Consider the following 26458-nt stretch of genomic DNA (forward strand, 5'->3'; position numbering starts at 1 on the left):
TTGATTCTTCCAATTTTGAAGAAATTGCTTAGAATCTTGAAAACCCTGATTATTCTTTTAACTACTAAAAAGATCAGCTATTTAAAAAAAAATAGGATAATGATGGCCTCTTTGATGTGGTTCCTGCATGAACATGGTTTACTTCCTGTCAAGTCATCTCTGCTTTTTGATGACTAGCAGGAAAGTTTCGCCATCAGAAAATACAGCATTCTTGGCGGATGGTGCCTTCTCTGAAGTTTTGAGGGACAAAGAGGAGCTCTAGGCAGAAAGACGGAGGTTAAATTCCAGAGTTCTACCACGACGCGGCTGGACCAGGAAAATCCATACACAATGAAAACACAGACACAGGAGATTTGCACAGCTTTTAACTTAGGTCAAAAAAACTTGTAATTTGTTAAGTAAGAGGGCACTAACACGTGCCATGTCACGCTAGATTTTCTTGAAAAATAAAAAAAATAACAAAGTTAAACTTTCAGTCAACCTGAAAATATTAGCTTTCTATGGGGGCAGGGCGGAACGAATGGAACAGCAGCGCCTTTTTTTTTTGGATTGCCCATTTTCCAAATCTTCTCAGAGAAACACTGATAGGGGAATCAGGAAGACAGGAAATAGAAATAGGAAAACAAATATTGGAAACGTACTTATGAAAGATATGGCACAAGGAGAAAAGATAGGCCTCTGTTACTGGTGACTAAGGTATACAGTAGGGCATAGTGATTGATAAATGTTTTTCTGAGATTGAAATTTGCAATGTTTTAATTGAAGGAAAAAAGTGCAAATGAATGAGAAGCATATGGTATGTTATACGCAAAGCAGACTGAAGCAATATTTTATCATTTTTAACTCTGCAATGGCAAATACTTTTCAGGAAGTATACATCACATGGGTTTGGGAAAAAAGAGGTTCTAATTATAGGAAATTTCACTCTTTAAACCGTAAAACAATATTTTGAAGAAAAAAGAAAAGAAATCCTTGCCCACAAGCATGATAAGATCAAAGATCAGGATCCAGTAGACAAGATTCTTTGTGTTGGCCAAAATTTTATCCAAAAGTGTACATAAGACATTGTGAAAGATTTATTTATTTATTTTAGCATTATAAAATTACTTTATTATTTAGAATACTTGTCATATACAGCACATAATTTCTCAAAGGTGTTCCAAAAAAATCTGAATCCTGTGTAATGTTACATGGTTAAAAAACTATGCAAATGAAATTGTTACATTCTATATTCTATTTTTGAAGTGTCACTATGCATTAAATACCCGATAAACATTTAAATACCTTAATAAAGATCTAGATGAATGTGACAATAAAGAACTGCATTGATCAACTATGGCTGTATTTTATCCAGCATTTCCCAGATGTATTTGATTATGTGAATCTGTGTTTTTTTTCCCACCCACTGTGAGAAGTTTAAGAATGAGTTTCATACCTGGATGTAATTACTCATTGCTTAGTACATGCTTTTGATTGAAATGTTTTCCTTTCTTTTATTAAATAAAAACGGCATCATAAAATTTTAAATGTTCCTTACCTGGTATTAAATTGTTCTGACTTCTTCCTTGTTATTGACCAGGATTTTGTCAGAATAGGAAAGTCCTTTCTCCTCTGTGCATCTCCTTTCTGACCTTCAGCCAACAATCATCATGCTTTTTTAAAAAATTGATTTTTAAATGATGATGATAATAAAAACAAGGCCGAAGAAGTTGATAGGATATTTAATGTCTTGTTTTCTGAGGTTGGTGGCTGCTGATTTAAATCTGAAACAAACTCTAATTGTCTATCATTCATTCCTTCAATCACAATTTCCAATGTTCTATCTGGTCTCTGAACAGAAAAATAGGTCTCAAAAAACGTCAGTTCTACTGATGTCCTTGGTTTTATATTGAGACATAAAAGGTGGGGAAATGGGAGACCCACTAATAATCCTACATTTTTACCCACCTGAGGGTCCAGGGATTGTTTACTGTACTTAGCCTCGAACCTCTTCTCTCCCATGGTCTAGGCAGGAATGCAGAGAGAGTGCTGACCCCAGCGTCACACAAAGGGCCTTGGACAATAAAGAAGGTCGCCTCTTTCTATACAGACCTGCCTTTGTGCTCCATGTGGGGCTTGATCTTTGCGGCCCAGAGCTCAGTAGATGCCAGGGAGATAGATGTGATGTGCTCGCCTCATCCCGGGCAGCAGCTGAGCAACTTTCACACAGGCAGGCAGGTACAGCCAGCCTAGTAACAGATGAGAACCCCTGGGGAGTCCTTGACTATGGAGGATGAAAAATCAAAAGAAACCATATTGGACACAGATACAAAGGGAGTCCCCTGCTCCTTTTCTCTCCTCTCTTGTTTGCTTTCTGTCCTTCCTTAGGAAACAGCAGTGAATGTGGAAAGCTGGCTTCCCCCTGGAAGCGTTGTTCCTTGGAGGGCAGGGCCTCCAGATGCTGTTCTGTGCAAATGGTTCCTCCCTTTCCCTCCTGGGGAACAACGAGCTGTTCTTTACCCCATCTGCAAGTCCATCTTCTGTCTTTTCTGGATGGGAAAGGCAAATGAAGGGATTAAAAAAATGTTCCAGAGAACGATTTCCTCTGCCTCACTCTGAGTGAGCGGAGGTGCCATGGGGTTGCTGTCCCTGCCCACATCAGGATATCACTGTCCTGGGTTTTGGGAGCAAGGCTCAGAAGTGAGTGCATAAAGTACTAATGAAAAGTTTTCAAAACACTAGATGTTTTCCGCAAATGTGAAAGTAGGTGGTGAAGGCATTTGAAAGGACTTAGGCACCAAAATTATGTAACCACTTTTAAAGTAATGTAACAAAATTGTGTATTTCACTGTTAAGGATGGCCCACCTCCCCTTTTCCTATTTGCTTTAAAAATACTGCAATACGGTTTACAGTGATTTTTTTCTTTTTTTTGTATTACCTTTTTGTGAGGTAAAATCAATTTTGTACAGCCTAGTCATATGACAAATAAATAAATAAATAACAAAGAATGATAGCTCATTACCAGCATTCTAAGATAAGTAGTAATTGTGTGAACTCTTTTGGTGAGGTCAAACCGTGGCTAAAATCTGTATCAATGAGAGATCCTGGAATTTCCGTGTTGAGCATCTCAGTGCTCCTCATGCCTTCAGCCCACATTGACGTAAAAGAAAATTAGAACTAAAGCTCAGATAATATTAGTAAATTTGATCTATGCCAGAATGTGTAAGAAGTATTTTTATAGTATTACATGGCAATCATATATATTGCCTTATTACATACAAGTCTAATATTCTGATGAAGCAGGACACATGGGTATTATATTTTTAAATGTAGGATGATCATACAGGTTTCTGATACTTCTGGTAGTATTATTAGTCCGCCATTTTATGCAGATGTTTCTTAAGAGGAGTCAATAACTCACCATTTAGAAATAAATTAATTCTTTAAAAGGAATCAACGCTTCCTTGTTCTAAAGTGAAAACACAAATAACGCTGTCACTATGGGTTGGCCTATATGCCCATCCACATGTGCATATGATCCTGTAATTAACACAGCAGTATAGTGTTTTTTTGGGGATTTTTTTTTCCTTCTTAGAGAACAAACAACTCTAGTTAAGAAAAGAGCATTTAAGATAGTGGTAAATAAATCTCAATTCAGCTCCTGAATGCAATTAGGTAATAGTGGATGAATTTAGAAATACAAAGCATGGATTACATGTACTCCCTCCCACATTCATGACAGGCATCATAATCAATCCTGACATTTTGTAGCTGGCTACAACTCAGAATCCATCTCAATAATACTCCAAGGAATCACCACTATGTAATCAAGCTGCCGTATAGGATGACCTTCTATTTGCCACCCTTGGACTAGTTTCTTAATCTACTTGTGCCTTAGTTTCTTTATTAGAGAAATGATCACAAAGATTGAGTCCTGTTCACAGGATTGTGAATTTCTGGAATAGATTATCTAGGGATGATGATATATATCTTTTTTTGGAAAGTAAAAATAAAACATAATATCAATAGAGAAGAGTTTCAGTTAAGTCCATCTAAAAATAAGTTAAATTGCACATAATATCTGAGGACCTATCCATTTTTAGAATTCTATCATGGCTGCCTCGCCTCTTCAAGAAACTATTACTCCTAATATCATTGGTAATTAAAATGTATAATAAGTCAGAGATTTAATAAAAGTGGAGTTTCGTAGGCAAAGAATACTTCTCTACATACATTTATTTCATGAAGACAAGGTAAAGATATTATTGAGTCTCTTATTCAATGTTTTTCCTAAATAGCATATTCCTCTGTAAGTCAAAATATGACTACTGGGATATCTAACACCTAGAATACTCTTCCTTTCTCCTCTCAGGTTTGCTCTTGTCTTATTTCAAGTCTTTGCTGAAGTATCAGCTCCTCAAAGACGCTTCCATATTGCCTGATTTGAAGTAAATTGACAACATTCCTGTAATTTTATCTCATAGCATCCTATTCTTTCTCTTTACATTTACCACAAAAACTCCTATCTATCTACCTATCTGTCATCTATCTGTCTATCTATCTATCTATCTGTCTCTCTATCTATCTATCTACCTATCATCTATCTGTCTATCTATCATCTATCTATCTATCTATCATCTATCTATCATCTATCATCTATCTATCTACCTACCTTTCTTTCTATCCCTCTCATCTATTTCAGCTATCTTAACTTGTTTAGTAAGTTGTTTCTTTCCAAAAGGGTAGGGACTATATTTTTGTTCACCACCTAAGGCCCTAATATATTCTAGAAACCCTGGTTGTGCACTAGACTCACCTATGAAATTTTTAGAAATCTCCGTGCACAGACCAACCCCCCCCAAAATTATTAATACATCAGAGAGGATGTGTATTAGTCTACTCATGCTTCCAGAACAAAATACCACAGACTGGGTTGCTTAAACACCAAAATGTATCTTCTCATAGTTCTGGAGGCTAGAAATCCAGGATCAAATGTACCATCAGGGCTGGTTTCTGGTGAGGCCTATCTCCTTGGCCGGTAGACAGCCATTGTCTCACTGTGTCCTCACACAGCCTCTTCTCTGTGCACTCACACAGACAGCAATAGAGAACAAGCTCTGGTGGCTCTCTTTTTATAAGGACACAAATCTTACTGGATCAAGGCCCCACCCTTATGACTTCATTTAAATGTATTATCTCCTTAAGACCCTATCTCCAAATACAGGCACCTTGAGGGTTAGGGCTTCAACATAGGAATTTTGCAAAAGGGACACAATTCCATCTACAACAGGATGAAACCAGGCATGTCTGTGTTTTAAAGCTCTGTTCCAATGGCCAACCGTCTTAGTCCTTTTTGTATTGCTGTAATAGAAGACCTAAAGCAGGGTAACTGAGAAAGAAAAGAGGTTTATTTGACACACAATTCTGGTGGCTAAAAAATCCAAGATTGTGCAGCTACATCTGGTGAGGGCTTCATGCTGCTTCCACTCACAGAAGAGGGCAGAGGGCTGGGGGAGCAGACGTGTGCAAAGACAGAGGAAGAAAGAGAGGGAAACTGAGGAAGCCAGATTCTTTCAAACAACCTACTCTCTTGAGAACAATTTCATTCCTGGAGTGAAGGAGCCAAAACTCATTGACTCCAGCAGGCAGGCAGTAACATATTCATGAAAGATCCTCCCCTATGACCCAAACACCTCTCACTAGGCTCCATCTCCCAACACTGCCACACTGGAAATTCAATTTCAGCTAAGTGTTGGCAGGGACAACCCACATCCAAACTGTAGCACCAGCTAAAACTGAAAAACCACTATCATGCAGGGAGAAATATCAATATCAATTTTCACTGCAAGCCTTAGCTTTTTTCATGTAACCTTGTTAGCAGCAGCACTGTAAGTTATGACATCCACAGAAAAAATATGATGTAATCCAGCACCATCAAAAAGGAATGGAGAGGATGGAGATGGACACACTGACTGTGCAGAATGACGCCATTGCTGTGGTGCCACATTCACAGGCCTGTGAATGGACTGAATTCAGAAACAAAACACAAAGCACTCTCCTTTTCAATAAGCCTAGCAGTTTGCAGTGGTGAGTACAAAAGCTGGGAAAAGGTTTTATGCTCATTCACAATTGGGGCTAAGCTGGTGGGATCATATCTCTCCTAAGTGTGGCTAGAAGCGATTAAAAACAAGAGGAAGATTTAAAGCTTGATGCCTCCTAAATTTAATTGGAAGGGAGAGAGGGAGTCCATGCAAATACAGCCACCTGCCTGGAAGACATGTATTTAGAGAAAGGATTTGTGCAAAGCATCTGATTGTCTTTTGCTGTGGATACCCACTGAGTCTCCGAAGCAAGAAACTGGTGAGCTTTGGGTGGGCAGCCCAGAGTTTGGGCACAGTACTTCGTGTAGGAAGCAACTGTTTGGGGTGGAGGCCACAGATCTGGAGTCAGAAGAGACCAATTTGAGACACTGCTGTGCCATTTACCCTCTTTGTAACCACAGGGCAAGTTACCCATCCTCTGAGTCTCTGTCTCCTCAGTTTTGTAACTAATAACACATACCTAAAAGGATTGTTGTGAGGGTCATCTGTAAAGCCCAGGATAAAGCCTGGTCAGTATTATTACCATGCGCTTTACAGCAGTCATCACTCTGAAACTCCAATTTTCCTTTCATACAATGAGGGTCAGACCCACCTGCATTAGCTAATTTATGGGACTATTATGTTAACGGCGATGTACTGTTTTTGGAAAAACCTTTAGAGACACTCGATTTTGTCAAATTATTCAATAAAGATCCTTTGTGATTGGATCAAAATCATAAACTAAGCACAAGCTCCAGACACCCTTTCCTTCCTAAAACCCTAAAAATAACAAATTTAAGAAAATTTTTTTAACAAATCTGAGAAACAAGAAATGATGTCCGAGGTGGATCAGAAATTCTGTAGAGTCCTTGAAATAATTGGAAATTTTAAAATTAATTTGGACTTAAGGAGAAAAGCAAAGGCTGAAATACATATAGGAAGGCATCTGTCTGTAATGTAGGAGCAGCCTTGGAGGTGTTCCAAGTTTGGACCCAGCAGATATGGGGAGCAGACTGGGGCCCTTGCATGGCTGGCTGTGGAACACAGTGTAAGCAGCCAGGCAAACCAGTGTTAAAAGAAAAGAAACCTTAGACAAATCAAATTGAACAGAGTTCAATTAAGCAAAGAATGATTTGTGAATCAGGCATAGCCAAGAACCAGAACAGGTTCAGGAGGCTCCAGCACAGCCACATGGACAGAAAAAGGGAAATGAGGTACAGAAAACGGAAGTGAGAAACAGAAACAGCTAGATTGGCTGTAGGGTGGAGCTTGACTTCTTTGAACCCAGTTTCAACAGTTGGCCGACTTTGGCCGAAACATGAGTGTTTCGAAAGGTTACAGTCTGTTTAGACATCCAATTAGGTTACAGTTCACTATGTACAGAGAAACCAAAAAGGCAGTTTTAGGCTGGACTGAATTTAAAAATTCCCACCTTTTGGTCATCCTCTCAATTTTGAGAGATAGACCAAAACTTTAGGCATTGATATCACTCTGTCACCATGATAAATGTACTTATTTTGTCTCAAATCCCACTGGGAAATAGCAAAACAGTAGGTTTTGTGAGGTGGAAATAAGGACTTTGGTTTACTGTTTTTTAGAGGGCAAGAGTAGAGGGGACCTCCTTGTGTTGGAATCTCTTGTTTATAGGAGAAAACAAAACCTGGTTTGTTTTAGGATTTATCTCTTTCCCTAACATTTTAGTTTATGTTACATTTAGCATGAGTGACTCCATTTTGGTTTGGTCTGGTCTGTCGGGGCCTAGTACACATGCTCAGTTCAAAACAATGACCTTCCAAAATTTTGTTTAAAAAGCGCCCCCTTTTGGTCAGGTTCTCATTTAGGCGAATGTGTGACTAAAACTTAGGGCCTTAGCACCACTCTCATTTACCATCATTTTGGGTTTCTAGTCTTAGCATGTCATTCATAGGTTATGATATCCTCATGGTCACACAATTCCTTGAGTTTTTGTCATTCCAGTCAGTGAAAGACTATTTGACATTCTAGAGATGGCTGCATGCAAACATTTAAAACATTTGAGAGAATACAGTGTACCAGGGAAACTACCATTATGTTTATCAGGAGGACAATGCCAAGAGTTTGGAGTCTGCCCCTTAGCCAGGATCCCCTTGATCCAACTAAAATGAAATAGATCAAAGAATGAGCTAGATAAAGAGTCTACTTGTTTTAAACAAGCCTCTTGTTCTGTTTATTAATTTTTTACAACTGAATCTCTGTGATACTCAACGTATTCCTTTATGTGCAACTAGAAGTGTCAGGAATTGCATAGATACTTCTCTGGTTAGCCAGTAAATACTTTAGAACAAATCTATTATTTAGCACAACTTTCACAAAAGAATTTAAAGTCTGTTGTGTAATCATAGCCTTTGCAGTAGAATTTGCTATAGAGCCTATTATGAGGGTTGTATTTCTAACCATTGCTTCATTTATTCCAAACCATGGAAAAAGCAACCTAACAAATGATGCCCATCTAGAAAACTGAAGGCCTCCTGCCAATGTTCCCTTTAATGTATGCTGGCAATGTTCTCTTTAACCTATGATGTAAGTTAAAAAAGAGTGGGCCAATATTCTGTTTCTGACCGACTACGAAGCAACAAATGTACAACTAAAAGTTTTCACCTAAAGTGGCCCCTCTTCCCCCATCTATCAAGGCGTAAGTTTGTTCATGTATAAGGTTAGCTGAGAAATCCTCCATGACTAAAAGTATACCCCATGATTGCACACAAAAGACCCCTTTTCAGTTCATTGCTCATAGAGGCATAAGCAAGGAGAACAATGAGAGGTAAGAGTCTTATGATAGCAGAAAAATTTTGATCTGTGATCTTGGAGAAAAGCTGTCCACGTCTGGGATGCCACCTCTTTCTGGGGAGAAACTTCCCTGGTTAGCTTTATCTTAAGGTCTGCAAAGTGTGTACAGTTTCAACAGTCTGCAGTGGCCCTTCTGAGTGAGATTATGAACTCAATGTTCCAGGCCCCAAAGTTTTCCTGCAGTGTGAGTAATAAGGGCAGTGTTTGATGTTCTCAGAAGACCCAATCTCCAGGTTCTAGATTGTGAAAGGGTTGATTGTTTGGACAGTCAGTGGCACATGAAAAGCTTTCTTTACCAGATGAAAATACACTTTGGCATAATGAATTAAAACCTCGCAGCATTTAGTCATATCAGAGTCTAGTAGCAGAAGATACATGAGGTACTATTATTAGGTGCATGGGTCTTCCAGTGATCATTTAGGGCCAAACTTTTGTCTTCCACTGGAAATGGATCTGATTGTCATCAATCGGCAATACCTTTCTCCAAGGCAACCCAGTTAATTCAGCTAGTTTTGCCTAATGCTATTGTATCTGTAATACCTTATTTAACTATTTTATAATTTGTCCACTGAAACAAATGCCTTTATTACTAGAGATTTCTCTAAGAATGTCCCATGAGAAACACCTTTTCAAAAAACTTTTAGCTACTTTTATAACATCAACCCTCTTGTATGAGAAAGCTTTTATACAATCAGAAAACATGCATTGAAAATGACAATTGAATGAAAACTCTCTATAATGTTTAAATGGCACATCAGGTAGCAGAAATGTAACTCAAGTTGTGAGTGTCTTCCCAGGATTGTAGGGTTGACACACCAAATATTGGTCTTGAACCATTTTAGCAATTTACAGCAGTCAATATATATTTACTTTGAATTATTTTATTTCTTCCATGATGAGTCACAGAGTGCAGAGCTTTCACTAATGGAAGGTATAAGGACTCAGGAAGTGCCAGGCGGCTGTCCAGGCTCTCCATGTGTCCACACTTAACATTGGACTTATGTCTTCCTAAATACCCATTTTATTTCTTCAATTTAGGTGCATAGCACTGTTTACTAGATGGATTATCGTAGGTAACTTGACTTGAACCATGGGGTTTATTCAAATTGCATATCCAAAGAATTTAAGTACTGCCTGATTTAACATGAAAACCTGGCAATGTACAGGAAAGCTTGATATTTATTTAATTTTTGTCCTGCTTGAGTTAGCAGTTTTATAAGCCAGTCAGTCTTTTCATTAGAGTTTTGAGAATTCTTACCCCGTCCAAATGATATGATCCTAAAGTAATCAGAAACCGCCATTCAAGAGTGCTTGTCAAGGTCCTTTCCATCCTTTGATGAACCTCCTTGAAAACACAGACTCTAGGATTTTGTATGCTTGTGAAGAGTTTTCAGAAACTGTGTCAGAACTAAGCAATCAACTGTGGAGATGACTTAAAATGGTCATAAAAACACAATTGAAAAGAAAATTTAGTTATTTCTGTGTCCTACAATAATTTAATATAATAACCATAATTATGAGTGATACTATATATCCAGACATATCAGAATTATAGAAAACCCATACAATTTTGGAGCATATATTAATAATATATTCATAAAAACATAACTGGAGGGTTAAACATCATCTCTTATTTGACATTGCTTCACCTGTTATTTAACATATCAAATAATCCTGTTAATCTCTCCTTTGGATGCTACAGGGGCTGCAGGGGCTCTCTGCAGCATTCCACAGTTAGAGGTTAAAAAGAAAAAAAAAAGTTAATTTTGAAGTTCAAATTTGATTTTGAGAAGCTCGTCAAATATGTCAGAGGTTTAAACACTCTAGAACAAAATAAGATCACAGGTCACTATAAAAAAGTCATTTATTTAGACAAAGTAATAACCAAAAGATTTTAAAAAGCAAAAACCTTTACTCTTCAACAGAGAGGAGACAATTTTCCAAACAATCAAAAGACCTAAGAGAGACAGCATGAGAGAAAATCTCTGTCCTCTCCTCTCTTCTTTGTTTTGCAGTTTACTCAAAAGGTGAACAAAAATATTTGCTGTCTTAGTAATACTACATGAAACTTTTGTTCAAAAGAAAAAAAATAAATTTTATATTAGTGTATTATCAATATTAAAGAGCAAAATTATAAAGAAATTTGTCACCTTTTGACCACACAAGATTTCCAAAAAGTTTTATATCTTACATTTTTCCCCAACTTTATATTCATTTAGTCCTATCTATTTTTTATTCCTTCAATTTAAAACAACATTTAAGTAACTTCTAAACTAGACAAAATTATTTTTCTCAACACACATATTGCCATACCTATACCATCTTTTCACCAAAAGCATATCTTCCTTTTGTTTATGCCCTGTATACAGAATTGTTTTTCTCATATCTAGTAGTTTTAATATTAACTATAATTTTAACTTTTAGTAACCCTAATTTCTAGTGAAAACTCTAGGGAGAAATTTTGTTTTATATCAGTATTTGCAGATGAAAACCATTTATAAATTTTTAGAAAGATGTTTCCTTAAATTATTGTTTATTAAGAGATCTAAATACATTTAGCTTTTCTATACCATATAAAAATGACATGTGGCCGGGCGCGGTGGCTCACGCTTGTAATCCCAGCACTTTGGGAGGCCGAGGCGGGTGGATCACGAGGTCAGGAGATTGAGACCACGGTGAAACCCCATCTCTACCAAAAATACAAAAAATTAGCCGGGCGTGGTGGCGGGCGCCTGTAGTCCCAGCTACTCGGAGAGGCTGAGGCAGGAGAATGGCGTGAACCCAGGAGGTGGAGCTTGCAGTGAGCCGAGATTGTGCCACTGCACTCCAGCCTGGGCGACAGAGTGAGACTCCGTCTCAAAAAAATAAATAATAAATAAATAAATAAATAAATCCATTAAAATTTTTTTGAGACAGGGTCTCATTCTGTCACCCAGGATGAAGTGCAGTGGTGCAATCATAGCTCATTGAAGCTGGCAACTACTAGGCTCAAATGATCCTCCTTCCTCAGCCTCCTGAATATCTAGGACTACAGGTGCATGTCAACAGCCCAGCTAATTTTTTAATGTTTTTGTAGAGATAGGGTCTTGTTGTGTTGCCCAGGCTGGTCTTGAACTCCTGGTCTCCTCAAGTGATCCTCCTCCCATGGCCTCCCAAAGCACTGGAATTATAGGCATGTGACACTGAGCCTAGCTGATTCATTTTTTCTTTCTTTCTCTTTTCTTTCTTCTTTCTTTCTTTCTTTCTTTCTTCTTTCTCTTTCTTTCCTTCTTTTTCTTTCTTTCTTTTTTTTTTTTTTCAGAGTTTTGCTCTTGTCGCCCAGGCTGGAGTGCAATGGCAGGATCATGGCTCACTATAACCTCTGCTTCCCGTGTTCAAGCGATTCTCCTGCCTCAGCCTCCTGAGTAGCTGGGATTACAGGCGCCTGCCATCCCGCCTGGCTAATCTTTTGTATTTTTAGTAGAGATGGGGTTTCACCATGTTGGCCATGCTGGTCTTGAACTCCTGACCTCAGCTGATCCACCCGCCTCAGCCTCCCGAAGTGCTGGGATTACAGGCATGAGCCACCGTGCCCAGCCCCCTATTAATTTTTTCTAACATATTTTGTAATTATTTATAAGATACTTCTAATCTTTTGGGAAGAAGAAAAATGTATGAACATTTATTTATTAACATAAAGTTTTTACCTAAGTCGCTGGGCAGAAGCCAGAGTCTCAGGTATCTTTTGTGATCATTGGCATAAATCCAACAAATTGGACTGCTGTCCACTTGCAGAAAGAAAGTAGATTGTAGTTTCAGAGACAAATGATTTTGAATGCTGCCTCCTTGATGTGTGAGTCTGGAAGCACTTGTCCTCTCGTTGGTTAATGGACATAATATAAAGCATGGGTAAAATGATGCACCTATAAATAAAAATAAATTTTGAAATATTGATTTGTTGATATCCTCAGAATTTTCTTACTAATCTTGCCCTCCCCTCTCCAGCACCTATCAGCACTGATGATGTTTCTTATTTACTTCTTTTAGGGAAATTTCGTGCCAAAATGGACAGATAAAGTAGATTCAACTCTCTGTCTCTTTTTTTTTTTTTTTTTGACAGCATTTTACTCTGTTGCTCACACTGGAGTGCAGTGATGTGATCATAGCTCACTGCAGCCTCAAATTCCTGGGCTCAAGTGATTATCCTGCCTCAGCCTTCTGAGTAGCTGAGACCACAGGTGCATGCCACCACACCTGGCTAATTTGTTTAATTTTTATTTTATTTATTTTTATTTTTTGCAGTGATGAGATCTTGCTATGTTGCCCAGGCTGGTCTTGAACTCCTGGTTGCAAGCAATCTTCCTGCCTTAGCCTCCCCAAATCTTGGGATTATAGGCATGAGCCACTGCATCTGGCCAACTCTCAGCTTTTGAGTTTCAGTATGAACTTCTGAAACTCATAACAGAAGCAAGAATAAGAGAGAAAAGGATTTGGAGACACAAAAACCAAGGCCATAAAGAGCCAGTACTTAAATTTTTTCCATCAATAATGGATCAGACAAATGTAAATGATGTGATCATGAGTCTTCCCTTGGGAGAAGAGATGAAGATCGTCAGGGCTGGAGGAGAGAGAGAAGCAGAGTGGCAAAGCAAGATTGAAGCCATCATGAGCGTCCTTCATATAATGCCTTGAACTCAACTCTGGACAAGTCAACTACCATGGTGAAGGTAAACTGAGCCTCCATGTCTGAAATCAGAAGAACCCAAGCTGGTAAGCATAGCAGAGTCCCTCTACGTTGCCATGGTGCTATAGCAGGAAGGCAGAGAAGCTATGTCTAGATAGACAGAGCCTGAGACAGCCAACTGAGGGCATTGAAAAGATCCTTATGTCCCTTTGAGAGGAGGCTGAAGTAGCTGATGAAAGCTGGTTGACCTGGAAAAGTCTCGTGGACAAGGCCCAGGGTGATCTCTTCTCACTATGCATTTTATGTTATTACTATGCCCACACTACCTTGGGACTCCTGCTGGCTCAAGATACGCAAGTAATAATAGGCTGTGTAGTGTAATGATTAAAAGAATCAGTGTGGAGTCAATCTGTCTGGTCTAATTCCTAGCCTTACCTTGTACTAGCTGGGGAATGTTAGAAAACATTCTTTACCTCTCTGTGCCTTGGCTTTTTTAAAAATCATAATGGGAAAGATGATAGCACCTATCTCCTATGGAAGGATTAAATAAATGAATCTAAAAACTTAGAAAAATGCCTGGCCCAGAATAAATACCTTATGTGTTGGCAAAAATAACAATGATTAGGATTATTAGTAGTAGTGCTATTATTTTGTGATTTCTCTTATAACAACCTTCCTTTCTTTCCTGCCTTCCTTGCTTGTTAAACTCCGATATATCCTTCCAAACTATCAATTGTGTCCGCCCAAATTGGCAGCTCTCATCAGAGCCACATGACCAGAAGAGATCCAGGTCTCTAAAAGAAGAAAGGAGAGACTGTGGGTCAGGGCGGACACAATTTAGAGTTGTGGTCCAGGGGTGAGCGAAGGACTAGGGTTGGGCCAATCATGGGACTTCTTTAACTCTAAAATGCTCATAGTTCAGAAGCATGGAGGTTTGTGGAGATTTTATTTGTAAGAGCAGTTTTACTCTCTGAGGACTGAATGGGAGGGAAGTCTGTGGAAACAGCACAGATAGAATCCTTATTCAAGTTGTGTAGCTGTGAAGGAAGGGGAGATTAGGTCTTTGCCATTGAGGAGAAAGAGGAATTGGGAAACTGTGATTTTAAATGGGCCACACACATGGAAGTTGAACTGACCCTGGGTGATAAAAATGAGCCAAAGTCCTGAAGAATATGTGAAAATATCCAGGACATCAGTGGTCCAACCAGCTGAAAAGATCTGTAAAAGAGAAAGAATTTTTGCATAAAAATAAAGTAACAGTGACCTGAAGTAGTGGAGTTTACACTTCCAGTTGCAGGTTCTTGAGGAAGAGCCTCAGAGCTCTGTCCAGCTGGCATAGTGTAGTCGGTCCAAGTGAGTGGGCTGAACTGTGCCCCTCCAAAATCTGTATTTTGATGCCCTAACTCCCCAGTACCTCTCCTATATTCAGAGATCAGGCCATAAGAAGATGATTAAGTTAAAAATGCATTCATTAAGCATCGAGTAAGACACAGACAGAGGGATGACCATGTGAGGGAGGACATGGTGAGAAGGCGGCCGTCTGCAAGCCAAGGGCAGTCTTCAGAAGAAACCAAACCTATTGATGTCTTGATCTTGGACTTTTACCATCCAGAATTGCGAGTGTATCAGTCTGTTTTCACACTGCTGATAAAGACATACCCAAGACTGGGTAATTTATAAAGAAAAAGAAGTTTAATGGGCTCACAGTTCCACATGGCTGAGGAGGCCTCACAATCATGGTGAAAGGCAAAAGGCATGTCTCACATGGTGGCGGACAAGAGAAGAGAGCTTGTGCAAAGAAACTCCCCTTATAAAACCATCAGATCTTGTGAGACTTATTCACTATCATGAGAATGGCACAGGAAAGACCTGCCCCCATGATTCAATTACATCCCACCGGGTCCCTCCCACAGCACATGGGAATTGTGGGAGCTACAATTCAAGATGAGATTCGGGTGGGGACACAGCCAAACCATATCAGTGTGAAAATAAATTTCTGTTGTTTAAACCACCAGTCTGGTATTTTGTTATGGCAGTGTTCTCCCAAAAATAAACATAGATAGAGTTAGCCAAGGATAGGGAGTTTGGCTAGAACAGAAGAATTGAAGGATGTAAAATCCATCTCATGGAAGGCAGGCCCACACAAAAAGCCACCAGGTGGACTGATAGTCCCAAGCCAGACTTCTCTATGTCCTTTTGTAAAGGGAGCATGCTCTGTGGGAGGAAGAGGCCAAGCAGGACTGAGCTGCTCCATTGTAGGCACTGGTCCGAGTAACAGAAGGCTAGTTCCTTGGGTGGCGCTTCTGAGTATTTAGAGAAATATCCTAATTCTCAGGAGACACAGGATTGCATAATTTGCAAAGCTTTCTGAGACTCAGAGTAAGATATTTCGTCCAAATGGGAAGACTAACCAGTGAGGATAAAAGCCTCTCTGATTCAGGAGACTTAGGGTTCTTGCCAAAGCTGTGCTGGTTCCTGTAGTTCCTGCCCTGCCTAGAATCTTGCCAACATGGAATTGCCTGATGGTAGACTTTGAGCTCTAAACCAGGGGTCTCTAACCCCTGGGCCACAGCCACCGTTACCTCCTGCTGTGCAGCGGGGTTCCTAACAGGCTGCACAGCGGGAGGTAAGCAGCGGGCGAGCAAGAGAAGCTTCATCTGTATTTACAGCCACTCCCCATTGCTCACATTACTGCCTGAGCTCCGCCCCTGTCAGATCAGAGGAGGCATTAGATTATCATAGGAGCATGAACCCTATTGTGAACTGCACATGCGAGGGATCTAGGTTGCAGGCTGTTTATGAGAATCTAATACTTGATGATCTGTCACTGTCTCCCATCACCCCCAGATGGGACCGTCTAGTTTCAAGAAAACAAGCTCATGGCTCCCACTGATTCTAGATTAGGGTGAGTTGTATGATCATTTCATTATATATTACAATGCAATAATAATAGAAATGAAGTGCACAATAAACGTAGTGTGCTTGGATCATCCCGAAACCATCCCCCTCGCCCTGGTCCGTGGAAAAATTGTCTTCCATGAAACAGGTCCCCGATCCCTGGTGCCAAAGGGATAGGGACCCTGCTCTAAACCATGACCCGAAATGCCCCTGAGCACCTATGCTTACCCGACCATAAAGGTGCCAAGCCTGGTCCAGGACCCTGACCCACGGTGACCTATATCCCAGCAGGGAGGAGGAGCACTTACTACACGTCACCTTCATAAGAACCTAACCCAGAAGACTTGCATTGGACGGGTCACTGCCCTCACTTGGTGACCCCTTGCCAGCTCTCCTACAAATACATAGCATGTTAAGCAGAAACTCCTTGGATTTCCTCCCTTACAATTGCCCTGACATAAAAGGTATTGAACGGGGTTTAATTAATAGGGGAAATATAACTACCAATGATGACAGTCTTGTAAGTATCACACTCAGGGTATCCATATCATTATGAAAGCTCAATCCCAGGAGAGGAAAGGGAGGCACATGAGAGATTTCCTAATGTCAGGAATGTCTAGGTCTCTGTGTTTTTCAGTATTGATCCATGACTTATTCCAAGCGGGTTTTTAAAGTATTTTTCTTCTGGCAGTTGTCTCATTGTCATGTACTCTTGGTTCCTGGTTGAAAAACTCTTGGGTTTTTTCCCCACTTCAGCTTTTTTGGTTCTTAATTTGGTTAAATTGTTTTAAACCTTCCTCATCAGTACTGCGTATAATATCTAACAGTTTATACACTAATTAATATGCTTGTAATCTTTCCAGTACTTCTAACAAATCAGTAAATCAGCAAAAAAGAGGGTCAGGCCAGACATGGTGGCTCATGCCTGTAATCCCAGCATGTTGGGACACCAAGGCAGGTGGATTGCCTGAGTCCAGGAGTTCAAGACCAGCCTGGGCAACGTGATGAGATCCCATCTCTACAAAAATTTAAAAAATTAGCCAGTCATGGCTAATGCCTGTAGTTCCCAGCTAATCAGGATGCTGAGGTGGGAGGATCGCTTGAGCCTGGGAGACTGAAGATATAGGGAGCCAAGACTGTGCCGCTGTACTCTAGCCTGGGCAACAGAGTGAGACCCTGTCTCAAAAAAAAAAAAAAAAAAAGGAGGGTCAGATTTGTCTTCAACTTTAAAAATGTTTGTCCTTTGAGCTGGAGCTGCAAGTTAAAATTTTAAGAAACGTTTAGAGTAAAATGGAACAATTCTCCCTGGTGAGAGAATTCACTTCTTCTTCATTGCTGGTGCTATTTCTTTACAGAGTTTTGCAATAGGGATTAGGAGGAAGTGTGAATCAGAGCCCCTGCTCGTGGTTTCACTGTCTTATTTATCTCCTCGACTTGCTGAGACAGAAGGAGAAATCCGGGGAGGGGTTGGGTGGAGAACACAAAAGAGGTGAGAAGAGGAGAAACAGAGAAAGAAACACAGAAAAAGAGAGCAGATAAATGGAGAGAGAATACACATATTATAAGGCAGTAACAAATGAGAACAAAAAGAGGCAGAAGTTAGGCATTAACACTTTTATGTCATCTTGTATTTACTTGCTAGAATATAAGCATAGAGATTAGATGGTTTAATGGGTGTATGTGTTTGTGCACGTACACACGGATGCATGCTATTTTCAGCAGGGATAGTATAAGTCCTTGGAGCACTTAGCAGCAGGCTAAACAAATTGTCTGAACTGCCTTGAATGCTCTAAGCAAACTTGCCATTTTTATTCATGGGCCTCTGAGCCATGGCTCCCAGTGGATACATGAAGATTAAATAAATTATCTTTCTGATCATTAGTGAGCCCACTCTGTTTTTCATGGCAAAGGTGGCGCCTGCAGTAATTCTGTGGACAGAACCTTAGCTTTATGTTGGGCAAGAAAAGGTTTTGTCTTTACCCCTGTTTTAAGGCAAGGGGGCTATGCAGAGGATAAACAGGTGCATAGGCCCAACCCTAGCCCACCCAGCTGGTGGGGCAGGGCCAGGGCATGGAAAAGGGGATGAGGGGCCATCTTGCCAGCTGGGGTCTGATCACTGAAAGAGTGGCTTCAAGCAGTAATGCTCATTCTCCTCTAGCGGCAAGGCTCTGCTTCAGTGCAAAGAGAGGGAGACATGGAGGGAGGCTGTTGTGTGTTCCTCATGGAATATGTATTCCTACAAGACAAGAAGAACAAAGGCTTGCTCAATGTGACCAGGAAAGATGTGCATCCCCTGCAAGGCCCCAAAGTGCCTTTTCTTGCTCTGAATCTACAGCTTTTTATATCCCTCCAGGCCAAGACCTTCTGTGCCTCTGCTTCTTCCCTTCCATCTGATGATGACCTCCAGCCCGGACCCATAAGCGGGGTCAGCAGGGAAATGGAAGATCTATTCTGCAAACTGCCTCTTTCCCCTGCTGTCTCCCCCAACTCGGTCCTCTCCCAAAGGTTTGTTCTCCTGCTAGATGTTAAGTTGATGATTCTAAATCCCAGATGTGTCATGCTCAGTTAGTGAATAACAGCCTGTCAAATAGAGCAATAAATCTTCTCGCTCAGTGACTGCTGCGCAGAGCTGCTATGCCACAGCACTCACATACCCACTAATTCTGTGTGATGAGTGAGGCTGGCGGCAGCCCTGTGTCCTCCAGGGACTGGTATCAAGGTGCAAACATATTGAGATGGGATGATTGCTGGATCCATCCTTCTTTCCCAGCCCCTCAGTTCATGACTAGAAATCCAAAGGCAGCCTGCCAGGTAAGCTCTGTTAATTACGTTGGCTGAATGCCTCTTTGGAATCTCTATCCCTCCTGAGATTCTGACAACTTTTTCAGAGAATAGCCCGGTCCAGGCAAACTGCTGGTTTGGATTGTTGTATGAGGTTGTTTTCTATTGCAGGGATTCTTTTATTTTTCTTTATTAAGTGATAAGAAATGGAGCTTTTCTTTGGTATCTCTCCCTTAGGCAGACACCATTCAGAACATTGGGGATTCCTCTTCTCTCCTACTAGGTTTGACCCCTTAGCCAATCTTCTGGAGAGAAAGCACTGAGTTGGTTTTCGTAAGGTCTAGGGAATGGAATAAAATGGATTCATGGAATCCAGACAAATACATTCCTAGCTTCACAGCCCTTCTATGAATATACAGTTGCATTTTCCTAAGTGAGACTATCTCCAGCAAAGAGAGGCCTGAGTCATCAATTGCCATATTTGCCGCTAAGTGAATATGGCCACCGTGGTGACAGAATTCTGTGCATATCTGTGCTGTCAGGAATATTTGGAGCCCTGTATGAACATCCCTAAGACTGTAATGTAATGTCTCCCACTCAGTGACTAAGAGCAAGGAATTCTAGACAGACTGCTGTGGCTTGAATCTTGACTCTGCTATGCTGTGTCTTCCTCATGGAAAATGCATTCTTGGGGAGGAATTCCTACAAGAGGCACTCTGAGCCTCAGTTTTCATGGCATAATATTAGTTCTTACTACATAAAGCCAAATCACATATCAAATGACATAATGCATGTAAAGTGTTTAGTACCAAGTAAGTGTTTGGGATGTGATTGGAATTATTAGTATAATAACATTGATGATCAGGATTTCAGTGTGTAATGCTTACTGTCGCATTACAACTTATTCTTCTGCCATTAACAATCATTTACTACTTCTCTATGTGTGTATGTGGGAGGGGGAGTGTTTTGTAAAATCAGCATTTCTATCAGAATTATGAAATGTAAAATTGGGATTTGATTGTGCTGTTTTGGAGAAACTGAATGATTTTAACATTCAGCTTGTCTGGGTGTTATTTAGCTGGATGCAAGTATGAAGAAATCCCTTTATACCCTTACAGTATATTTGATATTTTGTTTTTTCTTCAGTTCCTAGAAGAAGAGACACACATCATGGGAAGGATATACACGTAGGGATCTTTAGAAATGGCATTACCATATTAATATTTATGTTCTCTAGTAAGATATAGGTTTCTGTGCAGGTAGGGAATAGAACATCCAAATATAGACTTTTCTAATCATGGATTTCACAATTTATTTGTGTCCCACAGAAGCTACTACAAATGAAGAAAAAAAAAATTTTTTTTTTGGATAGGAGTTCCCTCTGTCACCCAGGCTGGAGTGCAGTGGCCTGATCACAACTCACTGCAGCCTCAATCTCCCAGGCTCAAGCAATCTTCCCATCTCAGCCTCCCAAGTAGCTGGGACCACAGGCACATGCCATCATGCACCGCTAATTTTTGTATTTTTTATAGAGACCAGGTTTCTGCATGTTGACCAGGCCAGTCTCAAAATCCTGGGCTCAAGTGATTTGCCCACCTTGGCCTCCCAAAGTATGAGGATTAGAGGCACAAAATGTGTTTTAATCTTCCCAGTTTGACTTTCTGACAAATCTTTTGTGATTCATTCACTATGTATGTGGGTCCAGAATTTGTCCTCTTTAGGTAAAAGTCTTCAGTTTTCACACAGAAACTGTTAGATAGCCAACATACCCCCTCCCTAGCTCAACTATTAAATGTGTTGCTTCTGAAAGCATAGACTACTTGCTCCATGCCAAATTTTATTTGCCCCCATAAGCTCCTCTATAGTTAACAATCCAAAATATGCCTCCTGTAGGTTCCATAATGAACTGACTACTCAACGGAAACTGAGAATTTCCATTTCAAATGCAAAATCCCAAAGACATCCATGTATTTTGTGTTTTTCTTGAAAGTCTATCCTCTCCTACCTTCTGATGTTCTATTATGACAGCCTATGTTAAAGTAATTTTTCAAAAAGATGCATTAGCTCAGGCCACATTTTCACTGTGTGCCAAAGGGAAGCCAGTGCTGGTGCTTGTCCATGAGTGGCTTCTGCTTATAGAATTATGGAATTCTTAACCCAAAGAGCGACCAGTGTGACTTCTTCTAGAGGAGGCCTGAGATAGTAACAGGAAAGAGTTTTGACTCTTACTTATTGCTCTGTGTCTCTAGGAGCTCACTTAAACTCTCTGAATCTCAGTTTCCACCTCCGTGAAATGAGAAGATGGTGAAAATATGGTGATAAGCTGATTGAATATGCATCCCTTCTGGGCATGTGGTAGTAGTTCAACAACAATAGCTATTATGAGGGTTATCACTCAGTGAACCATAGTTACTTTGGAGACAGAAAAAGTTACACCAAGGCAATGACTTACTTGTAAGCAATTCATTCATTCATTCGTTCAGTTATTCAGTGTTCAAGTAAGCATGTGTAGATCACTTATTTCATGCGGTTACAAGGTTTGTGTTGAGTAGGGACCCTGGCTTGAACATATTTGATCAGGGTGAAAAGGCATTAAAAAACAGAAGTGTTTCATTTAGCAACATACCTTTTTTCAAGGTCAGGATCCCCAAGTCTTTAGAAGCTACTTATTTGAAGACAGGGACTTGTTAATGAGTTTACTTCTTGTCTCAAAACCAGAATCTTAAGATAATAACAAAATATCAGAAGCAACATGAATGTCCACCAGCAAAAAAGATGAAAAGCTAAATTATGGTTGATAATATAGTATAATAATACAGAGCAGTTAAAAGTGAACAAACTAAGGCAGGGCACGGTGGCTCATGCTTGTAATCCCGGCACTTTGGGAGGCCAAGGTGAGTGGATCACTTGAGGTCAGGAGTTTGAGATCAGCCTGGCCAACATGGTGAAATCTTGTCTCTACTAAATACAAAAAAATTAGCCAGGTATGGTGGTACGTGCCTGTAATCCCAGCTATTTGGGAGGCAGAGGAAAGAGAATCACTTGAACCCAGGAGGCAGAGGTTGCAGTGAGCCAAGATTGCACCATTGCACTCCAGTCTGGGCAACTGGAGTGCAATGGTGCAATCTTGTAACACTTTAGGCAGAGTGAAAACTCTGTGTAAAAAAAAAAAAGATGAATGAACTAGATCTACGTGTATCATTCAGAGATATGTTGAGTGAATAGAGCAAGTTGCATAATACTAGGTAAAGAAAACTACAGTTCATATGGAGGTTAAAAGAGAGAAGGTTGTGTATTATTTATGGATGCATAATTATGTAGTAAAGAGAAAATCCACACCTTGATGGATGTAGTAAAAGTATGAAAACACCAGGGAAGGGCATCCCCCAAATTCAGGAGACTGGATAACACTGGACAGGGAGGAAGGACTGTCATAGAGACTGTGATTAATCAGGCCTTGCTGATATTTCCAGTATCTTGTTTATTTAAAGAAAAGGTTTGATGCGCAAATAAATGTACAAACTAAGGACTTGAAGTAAAAGAAATAATTTTTAGAAACAGTTTTTAGGTTATTTTTGAAGATTTGTTTTAGAGATTGAAATAACACCCTATTTCTGCTTAAAGCTGTTATATTCTGTTTAATCCTGCTTTAGACATTTAAATTTCAGGTGCATCTTTAAGTCCATGATAAGGATATGGCCATGCAAGAAACACTCATTCCCTGCCTCATCCCATGTGATGGACAGCTGGTTTCACAGCAGCTGGATGGGAACATTTGCTCTGCTTTCACTCTTATTCTTTCCATCCCTCTCAATTCTGGTCTATTCTCAGCTCCTGGCTTTTCTCCTGGGGGTTGCCATTTTCAAATGAAGACACGTTTGTTATTTTGTTTTTGTGTTTTTGACCCTCAGCATCGCTTCTAGATATCACCGGAGCTCTTACTTGCCATTGGAGAGCTTCCTGTCCTTGTCCTTCTAGGGCAGCACTCCTAGCTCCAGGACCACAGAAGTCCCCATTCGCTAGGACTCCACATTCCCCTTTCCCTCAGATCTCTACTGGACCAGTAGTGAGATCATTCCTGGTGAATAGGTTCAAGGAAATCAGTCACCCATATAAGCAGATCAATTTACAAGCCACTTATAAAGAATATGAATTAGAAAAAGATAATTGTTACATTTCCTCACTGACCAGACCCGCTTAACTTCTACTTTCTGCTTTTTAGACCATCGGAGGTAGGGGACAGAGTGACATAGGAAAAACACTGACCACCTTCGGATGAAAGAGACAATTAAAAGCTAGAGAAATGTCCATTTCAAAACCACCTTGTGCAGAGCTAACTTAAGCTCTGAGGCCAAAAATGAGTCCTGAACACAAAACAAAAGTTTTAGGTCCAGGCAGAGTGGCTCATGCCTATAATTCCAGTACTTTGGGAGGCAGAGGTGGGAGGATCACTTGAGCCCAGGAGTTCGAGACCAGCCTGGGCAACATAGTGAGACCCCGTCTCTATTAAAAAGGAAAAAAGAAAGAAAGAAAAGAAAAGCTTTACAGGGAATTATTGTTATGTATTCTACTTAAGAAGGGATTTTTTCTCAAAATTCAAGAAAAAATGGTATTTAGGAACTTCTACATATTTTAAAATTTTATTCTAAATCGTGTGTCTTTTTTAGAATACATTAATTGGTGATTAGTACAACTTTAAACAGAGGTGCTTAAAGACTTCTATTGCTGGAACAAACTGTCCAACACTAACAATTAACTGTGTCTATGAATAACTGAGCTGTGCAGTCCATGAGGACATGATCGAAGTGCCGATATTGGCTTGGTGGGAGTGTGCCCCAATTATACATCAGTCTCACCAACACTGTTACTCTTATAAATTAAAACCAACAGAGAAACTGGCAGACACAATCGATGAGTCTTTACAACTGAGGTGGAAGAGCGAACATCAGCCAGTGTGAGTCCACTAAACCACCTGACCCATGTTATTACCCTGAGCTTAGTCTGGCTGGCTTTTGTTGTCTGTTCTTGACTGTAAGTTTCTTGAGGATGAAGAAGCCCCGACTCAAGTTAGCATAAACTGTAGTCATTATCTCAACAATTTCCATTTTAAAATCCAGACCCAGTTAAAGGATATCTACTGCTCCACTCTTCACAGAGGTAAAATTTCTTTTCTTTTTTTTTTTAGAGACAGGGTCTTGTTTTGTCACCCAAACTGGAGTGCAGTGAGTGGTAGGATCATAGGTCACTGCAGCCTTGACTTCCCAGGCTCCAGCGATCCTACCACCTCAGCCTCCCAAGTAGCTGGGACTAGAGTTGTGTGCCACTATGCCCAATTAATTTTTGTATTTTTGCTAGAGACGGGGTTTCACCACGTTGCCCAGGCTGGTCTCGAACTCCTGAGCTCAGGCAATACACCTGCCTCTGCCTCCCAAAGTGTTGGGATTACAGGCGTGAGTCACTGCGTCTGGCCAAAATTTCTTGTTTTTTTGTCTTTTTTTCCCTGCCCCACAAGAGTACTCCACCACTTCACGGTGTGAGATGACAAGCTATCCCAGCATTGTGGCATGGTGAATTCTCACCCACTGGTGATATACAATAAAGTCAATGGGAATTTTCTTTAAAGAAAGATCAGATTTTGGGTGATATGTAAATTTTCAGATTTCGATTCAGGTTTCAGCAAACTTGTAGAGACCAGAGTCCTGTTGATCTACAATTCCTTGTGAAATTCCATGGACAAGTTTATAATATTAAATTTACAAAAAGATTTTCAGAGCCTAAGAGTCCATAAAGAATAATGCATAGTTCTCTTATTTAAAATGTAAAAGACATTAAAATTAGAATCATTTTATCTTCTCCTGCATGCTTGTTTCTTCAGAGGGTAGAAATAAAGAGAGAAAATCTCCGTATATTCAATATCATTCCTTTGGAAATTTAACTTGGAACCATGCAACAACCCACAAGTCACTTAATTTCAAATTCTGGTTCCAGTTCAGCCTTGATGGCTTGCCCAGACTTGTATAACTTTATGGACTCTCGTTTCTTCCACACTGTGTCCTCTTCTTGTCTTTGGAGAAAATCAGAAGTAAAAGAAAGATATACTCTCAGGAAGTGGCAAGCTTAGATGGAGAACGCCACCTCTCCATGTAAGAGACAAAAGCAATTATCTTTCCAAATTCTGATTGCAACCAGTGTTCATAACCTTCTTTCCCTTTAAGTCTGTTACTAAATCTAAATATAGCAAAACTGGTTTGCTTAATTCTAGTCTTCTCTTAGTTCCCCCTGACCTTAAAAGGCAACTGGAATAAGAGAATTCATCTAATTATTATTTGTGAAAGTAAATAACGGAGGGAAAAGTAAATAAATGGAAGGGAATGAGGTGGCTGAGGAGCACAGAGTTCAGGCACTAATAGGAGAGGCCATTTCACAAATAATTTTCTGCAATGTCGTGTTAAAATTCCATGGACAAGTTCATAATATTAAATTTAAAAAAGAATTTCAGATTCCAGGAGTCTAGAAAGAGTAATGCATAGCCCCGTCAATTGTTTGTAAAAGTGAATAATTATTTGTGAAAGTAAATAATGGGAAACTAAGACATCCCATTTTCCCTTAAGAGAAAATTCACCAAATATGAGTTTTGGCTATTATTTAATGCTATTAAAAAATGTGACTTATTTCTCTAGGTTCTGTCACTGAAGGTGACTGTAAGAATTTTTTTTTTTTTTTTTTTTTTTTTTTGAGACAGAGTCTCTGTTGCCCAGGCTGGAGCGTAATGGCGCAATCTCGGCTCACTGCAACCTCTGCCTCCTGGGTTCAAACGATTCTCCTACCTCAGCCTCCTGAGTAGCTGGGACTACAGGCGCATGCCACCACGCCCAGCTAATTTTTTTTATTTTTAGTAGAGACAGGGTTTCACTGTGTTAGCCAGGATGATCTCGATCTCCTGACCAGGAGGCCTGCCTTGGCTTCCCAAAGTGCTGAGATTACAGGCGTGAGCCACCACATCTAGCCGACTGTAAGATATTTTTAACATCTGACCTCATCTTGCATCACACTGTCCATCACTCAGGGTGCTTCAGTCATGTTGGTCTTCCTTAGGTCACTTTAACATGCTGCACTTGTGCTACCCCCAGCCTTTGCATCTGCTCTTCCCTTGCTTGGGACACCATCCCCCAAGATGTCACACGGTTGCTTCTTCCTCACCATTCTGATATCTCTCAGGGAGGCCTTCCC

At 40.1% G+C, this 26458-nt stretch overlaps 1 long non-coding RNA gene across 1 annotated transcript in view; it reads left to right on the plus strand.

Moving 5' to 3' along the window:
• Positions 1 to 18803: 18803 nt before the first annotated feature.
• Positions 18804 to 26458, plus strand: part of LOC115834460 — a 29288-nt gene continuing 21633 nt past the window's right edge. The window contains exons 1-2 of the long non-coding RNA XR_004029372.1: positions 18804 to 18952; positions 20375 to 20415. This is a non-coding gene — a long non-coding RNA (uncharacterized LOC115834460). The remainder of the gene's footprint in view (positions 18953 to 20374; positions 20416 to 26458) is intronic.

Source organism: Nomascus leucogenys, chromosome 3 (genome assembly GCF_006542625.1).
Source record: "Nomascus leucogenys isolate Asia chromosome 3, Asia_NLE_v1, whole genome shotgun sequence".
Taxonomy (NCBI): domain Eukaryota; kingdom Metazoa; phylum Chordata; class Mammalia; order Primates; family Hylobatidae; genus Nomascus; species Nomascus leucogenys.